The sequence below is a fragment of the Tamandua tetradactyla genome, chromosome 2, assembly GCF_023851605.1.
Source record: "Tamandua tetradactyla isolate mTamTet1 chromosome 2, mTamTet1.pri, whole genome shotgun sequence".
NCBI lineage: Eukaryota > Metazoa > Chordata > Mammalia > Pilosa > Myrmecophagidae > Tamandua > Tamandua tetradactyla.
This window is the reverse complement of record NC_135328.1, coordinates 13,664,424-13,671,788: the sequence shown is the minus strand read 5'-3', so window position 1 is coordinate 13,671,788 and position 7,365 is coordinate 13,664,424. Positions and strand designations below refer to the sequence as shown.

Below are 7,365 nucleotides of genomic sequence, written 5' to 3'. Positions count from 1 at the left end.
GCAGCTGCCCCCCTGGGGCAGGGTGACTCTTGGCATCAGAGGGACTCCAGGGCTCTGTGTCAGAAGATATAAGAAAATGCCTCATTTTTGAAACAGACTGGTCATGGGCAGCAAACCCTGGGTGCTTATCCTACATTTGCTTGCTTCCTTGATGTGAAATGAGGCTGGCCTGGAGCCCACCACACACCTGATCCCAGGACCGAGATCCCACAAGCTAGGCCCCTATGGAACTCTGGATGGTGGACAGAACTGAAAGGTTACCATGGATTCAGGAAAGAACCAGGGCACTAAGGGACTCCTATGACTACAGTCATGGCCCATAGCAGTGGGATGGGCTGATGTTCCTTTCCTCTAGCCAGACCCTTCAGTGACCATGGGGAAACACCGAGGTCTCAGAAGAGGAGCTGGTTGAGGTCACATGGTCACCTCCAACAGCTGGCCTATGACCCCAGGCTCTGACTCCCAGCCCAGGCTCTGTCATCTGTACCCTGTGACATTGGCCTCAAGGGGATGTAGTGCAATCCGAGCTGCATTGGCCCAACCGGGGCAGGAGGACTCAGAGCTCCCTGCCAGGAAGGGTGGTACACAGTGGCCAAGAAAGGCCTCTTAAACCACGTTCCAGACAACAAGGTGCCATCACAGCCATCTGGGGGCTGAGGGAGCAGGGTGTGGGAGAAAAGAAATGTAAGCACAAAACATGGGCCTGGAAAGGGCAGGGTGGAGGGTCCCTGAACCTTTCCAAGTCAACCACTCCCATCCAGCTGGGGCCCCAACCCAAGTTAATCTGGAATCCTGTTGCCCACTGGAGACCCATAAAAATGCTGTAGTTCAGAAAGTCTCCATCAGAATCGCCAGCAACCTCACCTATTTGGCAGCTACTGCAAATTCCTTGATTGAAAAAAAGCATACAAGTGTGTCCTTTGAGAGCTTCCAGTAGAAGCCACAGGAACTTTCCTGAAAACCTACCGCTTTAAAAGCACTTCATGGAGGAATGGGAAGGAAGAGGCAATGAAACAGAAAATGACATATCCCTCCAGAAAGATGAAGAGATGAGAGGGAGACAGAGAGACAGAAAGACAGAGGGAGGTGGTGGATGAATCCACACATCAATCAAGCTATCCCAATGGGCAACAACCAGGAGGCAGGAGGCAGCATGCATCTAACGTGAGGGGAGGGTTACGTTTTCCAAAGGTAGATGCAACAATCTCTTCCCTTCTCCCATCAAGAGATGAGGTGGATGTCCCTTCCCCATGAAGCTGGGTGAACTGTGACTGCTGCGGCCAATAGACTATGGAGAAGGTGGTACTTACGGTCTCCAAGGCTGAGTCATAAGGGCCAATCAACCTCTGCTTATCTACTGGTCCACTCGTGTTTAGAGCCCTGAGCCACCAGGTAAGAAGTCTGACTACCTGAGATGGCCATGTTATGAGGAAGCCTGAGGACCCCGAGGTGGCCAGGTCATGAGGACACCTGAGGACCCTGAGGTGACCAAGCCATGAGGATGCCTGAGGACCCTGAGGAGACCACTGTAAGGAAACCTGAGGACTCTGAGGGGACCAGGCTGTGAGGGTGCCCAGGGCCCATGGACACACCACATGTGGAGTCGCAGCAGAGCTCCCCATTTTTGGTTGGCATTGCTCACCAGATATGTGAGTGGAGATGCCTCCAAATGACTCCAGCTGCCACCACACATCGATCCTCCCATCTCAGACTCCAGATATGGAGAAGCAGAGGCAAGCCGTGCTCTGCCTGAATCCCTGCCTCCCGGGAGCCATGAGCATACAGTATAGTTTTCTTCCACGACTTAGTTTTGGCTCATGTGTTTCACAGAAATAATAACTGAAACACATGGGGCTTAAAGCCTTTTTTCTTTAAACTTCTCTTTTAAAGTCGTGCGGAGTTTTAAAATCTGACAGGCATGAAATTTTCTTTTCAGATGACGTGATTATCAGAGCCAAGGCATTCTGCCTGTTCTCTGAGCTGGCAGGCAACTCTTGGCACTTCCCTGGACATCTCCTTAATTCCCATGGCTTCCAAATGAGAAAGGGCCAGTAATAAACACAGTGATCCGGCAAGCACAGCTTTCTAGCAGAAGAAGCTGGAGCTGGCCCTGGCCTGGGGGCCAAAGCCCTCAGGCCGTGCCATGCCCAGACTGCCTCTTCGACAAAGGTCTGGTTGAGTCCAAGGGCGGGTGGAGGCCCCTCATGCCAGAAGCTGCCCACAGGCGTCCATGGCTTTTTATTTTTCTTTTTTATAGAATCTTTATTATGATCATCATTGTTAAAATGTGAAGCATATGGAAGCCGTTGCTTGTGAAGTTGTGTGTGTACTCTTGCTGCAGTGATGCAACATCTAATTCATTGCTGTATGTGAGTACAGAATTTTTCCCTGGGTTGTATGCTTTGGAGTTTGCTCTCTTTACCAGAGCAGTAATAGTGAAGTCATACCATATCTATCCTTTGCATCTGAATTATTTCCCTCAAAGTTATGTCCTCAAGGTTCATCCATGTTGTCATATGCTTTGGGGCCTCATTTCATCTCACTGCTGCATAATATTCCATTGTACGTATATGCCATATTTTGTGAATCCACTCATCTATTGATGGGTACATCAACAATCCAAAGTGTTTCCATCTTATGGCAATTATGAATAATGCTGCTGTGAACATTGGTGTGCAAATGTCTGTTCCTGTCACTGCTTTCAGCTCTTCTGGATATATACTGAGTAGTGGTATTGCTGGGTCATGGGGCAACTCGTTATTCAGTTTTCTAAGGAACCACCAAACTGTCTTCCATAGCGGCTGCACCATTATACATTCACGCCACAGTGAATAAGGGTTCTAATTTCTCCACATTCTCTCCAACATGTGTAGTTTCCTATTTATTTAATAGCAGCCATTCTTACAGGTGTTGAGCTGATATCTCATTGTAGTCTTGATTTGCATTTCTCTCATAGCTAATGAAGATGAGTATGAAGATGAAAAATATCTAGTCATATCTTAGCCCATTTTTACAATTGGGTTGTTTGCTGTTTTGTGGCTGAGTTATATGATTTCTTTGCATACACAGGATATACCCCTTTATCCAATATGTGGTTACCAAATAGTTTCTCCCATTGAGTTGACTGCTTCTTCCCTTTTTTTACACAGTCCTTTGAGGCACAGAAGCTTTAGCTTGTGCTTTGGGTATAAAGTTCAAGAAGCTACCTCTTATCACTAGATCTTGAAGATGTTTCCCTATATTTTCTTCTAGGAGTTTTATGGTACTGGCTTTTATATTTAGGCCTTTGACCCATTTTGAGTTAATTTTTATAAGGGTGTAAGATAGGGGTCCTCTTTCACTCTTTTGACTATTGTTATCCAGTTCTACCAAGCCCATTTATTGAAAAGACTATTCTGTCCCCACTCAGTGGATTCAGGGGTCTTGTTGAAGAGTAATTGACCATAAATTTGATGGACAGTCACTACACTTTTGATTTGACTCCATTGGTCAATACATCTATCTTTGTGCCGGTACCATGCTGTTTTGACCACTATGACTTTATAGTAAGCTTAAAAGTCAGGAAGTGATAATCCTTCCATTTTGCTTTTTTTTTTTTTGGATATCCTTAGCTAATGAGGTTTCTTTACCTTCCAAATGAATTTGATAACGAGATTTTCCAAGCTTTCAAAATAGGTTGTTCGAGTTTTAATTGGTATTTCATTGAATCTGTAGATCAATTTGACATCTTAATGACATTCAACCTTCCTTTCCACATATGGCTTTTGAACTTTACAAGTGTACATATGTGTTTTTCTGAAACTTGCTTTGCAAATCTCAATCCTAAGTGTTACTTGTTCACGTGGCTATGCGTGACTCTGACTCTGTGAGTGTCGCTGCTAAAAGATATTCCCAGCAGACAGAGAGCTGGTTTTATTACTTGCTTTCTTGGTGATATGCCAGAGTTAGTTCTGGTTTTTTATGGTTACAAACTCTGCAGCAGCAAGTGTTCTCACAGCTGTCTCCTTGTGTACCCGTGGGACAGTTTTTCTAGGGTGTACACATGGTTGTGCATCAGGGCACAGGGGATGAAACAAGTAGGATATGTAGTTTGCAGTTGTCGCTGTTTCTAGTGGTTGTTCTGTTTTAACAGCTTTGTCAAAACACATTTCACCCATTTAAAGTGTACAGCTCAGTGTTAGGATATTCACAGAACTGTGAAACGATTGCCATAGTCCATTTTCAAACTGACTATCACCCCCTATCGCCCATCTCCACAATCCCCTCCAAACCCTAAGCAATTACTAATATCGTTTCGTCTTTATAGATTTCTGTATTCTGGACTTTCAAATGGTAGATTCATATAGTATGTGATCTTTGAGACTGACTTCTTTCACTTAGCACCATGTTTTCAAGGCATGCATCAATAATTCATCCCCTTTTATGGCCAAAAAAATTCTGTTGTATGGATAGCCTGCATTTTATTTATCCATTCATCCATTGATGGACATATGAGCTTGTTTCCGCATTGGGGATGCTTGGACTCATGCTGCTATAAATATGCATGTACCAGTTTCTGTGTGGGCACGTGTTTTCCGTTCTCTTGGGCTAGAGCTAGGGGTGGAACGTCTGTCTCACATGGTAACTCTGTCCATCTTATGGGTATGAGATGGCAGGCCACTGTATTTTCATTGACACTTCTTTGATTGTTAGGATGCAACCCTATGAAAGTCACATGCTTTGACCTACAGTCAGCTTTTTTGCCTACTAGAAATGATAATTTCATAAGGTTCATTCTAATGATTGACCCTCATACAAGTGAAACTCACTGAGCTCCTTTTCATAGGGTTATTTTGTGCATTTCAAATTCCTCCACTGTGAATTTCCTGTTGATAGCTCTTGCTCATTTTTCCTACTTTTTTTTTTAGAAAGGGGATTTTTATCTGATTGATTTATTAAAATTATTAATGCATTTTGGCTATTTGTCCAACATTGTATATATGTTGAAAAGCTCTTCTATTGCTCTATGCTTGCCTTTCCATGTTACATATTTTTTGATGATCAGAGGTTTTAAATTTTAATATAGATGAATTTATCAACCATCTTTCTGCTAATGTGTCCTCTCTGTATCTTGTTTGAGAAAGCTTTCTTTACCTTGATATTACAATGAAGATAGTCTCCTTTCTTCTTTTTTGGAATGTTAAAGTGATGTTTGGCACCTTTAGGTCACTAATCCGTCTGGAATAAACTTTTCGAGCTTGACATGATGGAGAAACCAATCACCCTAGCTCTACTTGCTTGTCTGTCTTCTCCTGGGATCGCCAGGCTTCCCTCACATATAGAGTTTCCCAGTATGAATGGACTCCTCTGGTCTGTTTGTCCGCATCCCTCTTACCACTGTACCATATCTTTTATGCTGTAGACTTGTGAGATTTGATCATTTAAAGTGCAAGAATACTCACCTTATTCTTCAAAATTATTTCAGATATTCTCTGGTCCTTGCTCAGTGTGATTTTAGAGTCAGCTTCTCAAGTGTACTTAAAAAAACAAACATTCACAAATCTTATAGGGATTTTATTGGCCTTGTACTGAATGGCTAGATTAAGGGAGGTCATATGACATCTTTGGGATAATGGCCATTCCTACCCATGAACCTGGAGTCGTACCTCACTTGTTTTTCCAGCTTCTGATCATATCATTCTGGAGACACATCAAAAAATCACTTAGGCCATTCCCTACCAGCGAGCACACAGATAGATTTTAGGTTTACCTCTGATAAACGGTGATGCAGTAGTCATTTCATGCATGTACCTTGGCCTACAAGTACAAGGACATGAATAGGATGATGCTTTACAAGTGGCCTTGATGGGTCATATGGATAGTGTTTTAGTTTCTTCAGCTGCTCAAGCAAATATCATAAAAAAGTTCAACTTAAGTAATGGGAATTTATTTGCTCACATTTTTGAGGCTAGAAAAATGTCCAAATCAAGGTGATGTTTTCTCCATGAAGACTGGCGTTCTGGGGCTGGCTGCTGGTGATCCTTGGCTCCTCTGTTACATGGCAAGGCATGTGGCAGCAAATTTTGGTCTCTCCCTTCTCTTCTGGGTTCCAGTTGATGAAGCTTCTTCTTCCTATGGCTTCCTTTCTCTCTCTCTGCTTGAATTTCTTTCCACCCATGAGATCTCTAGCAATGGGATTAAGACCTATCCTGATTGAGGTGGGTCACACCTTAGCTGACATGTCCTCATTGGAAAGGTCCTCCTTACAATGGGTCCATACCCACAGGAGTGGGTTAAGAATATGTTTTTCTGGGGTACATAAAACTCTAAACCACCAAAGAGTGAGAATTGTAAGTTGAGATATGCCAAATTTCTTTCCAGAAGGACTGTCCAAATTTGTGTGGTGATGGGACAGACGTCATGTGTAAAGTGGGATTTGGCTGTTCATGGTCCCATTTGCAGGCTCCAAAGACAGAGGCTTTGGGCTGCTCAAGACTCTCCCCAGTCAGTCCCCAAACCCCTCATTGTCACAGCCCCAAGGACAGAAGTTGGGAGTTTGTGGCTTCCCCTCCAACCTTCCTTATAAACCTGGAGTTAACTCCTTCTCAACTCACAACTCAGGAGCTTGTCTGGGTTCCTGTGGAGAGTGCACACTCCTTAAGGAACCAACTGGGGCTGGTCTTCCTTGCTGCCTCCCCAGGGCTACTGAAGGGCTCAGCCAAGAGCCCATGCCCAGTAGAGACTTGCTCAACTTATTAGTTAGGTGAGACACCTCTTAGGCATCACACCAAACAGCACATGTCTTTCTGGTAACAGGACACCCCCTGCTTTGGTTCTTCATGCACCTTCCATGGCTATCCAGAAGACTCTACTTGAGGAACTAGGGGCCTGTCACCTGGCCTTGGAGCTGAGGGAACTGAGTGCAGATGGATGATGCCCTGGGAAGTCCTCTGGTCTTACTTTCAGCAAAGACCCATCTCAGAAGAACAGATAAAATGGAGACTCAACAAGGAGCCAGAACCTTGAGTCTCCAGGCTTTTCTGCTCAATGGGCCAAGTTGTTCTTAATGAGGAGAAGAAAGAAATAAAGAAAGGAGACCCACAAACCACCCTGGTGGATAGTCTAGGTTATAGATAAGCAATAAGCTAGGAAAAGCTTTCCAGACAGGCACCAAAATTCAAAAGGGTTGGCCAAGCAGTGTCTTGGAACAGTGGCTAAAGTTGTTATTCTGCAATTCTTAACTGTTCTAGCTTGCTAGCTGCTGGACTGCAACATACCAGAAACAGACCGGCTTTTAAAAATGGGAATTTAATAAGTTGTTAGTTTACAGTTCTAAGGTTGAGAAAATGTCCCAGTTAAAACAAATCTAGAGAAATGTTCAATCTA

The 7,365-nt window shown here is 43.9% G+C and overlaps 1 long non-coding RNA gene across 1 annotated transcript; it reads left to right on the top strand.

Annotated features, from left to right (window-relative positions):
• The first annotated feature begins 297 nt into the window (after window positions 1-297).
• On the top strand, window positions 298-7,069 carry LOC143659105 (uncharacterized). Its single transcript, XR_013163424.1, has 5 exons — window positions 298-684; window positions 1,227-1,392; window positions 1,937-2,169; window positions 2,258-2,369; window positions 6,796-7,069. It is a non-coding gene; the product is annotated as an uncharacterized LOC143659105 (long non-coding RNA).
• The last annotated feature ends 296 nt before the right edge of the window (window positions 7,070-7,365 follow it).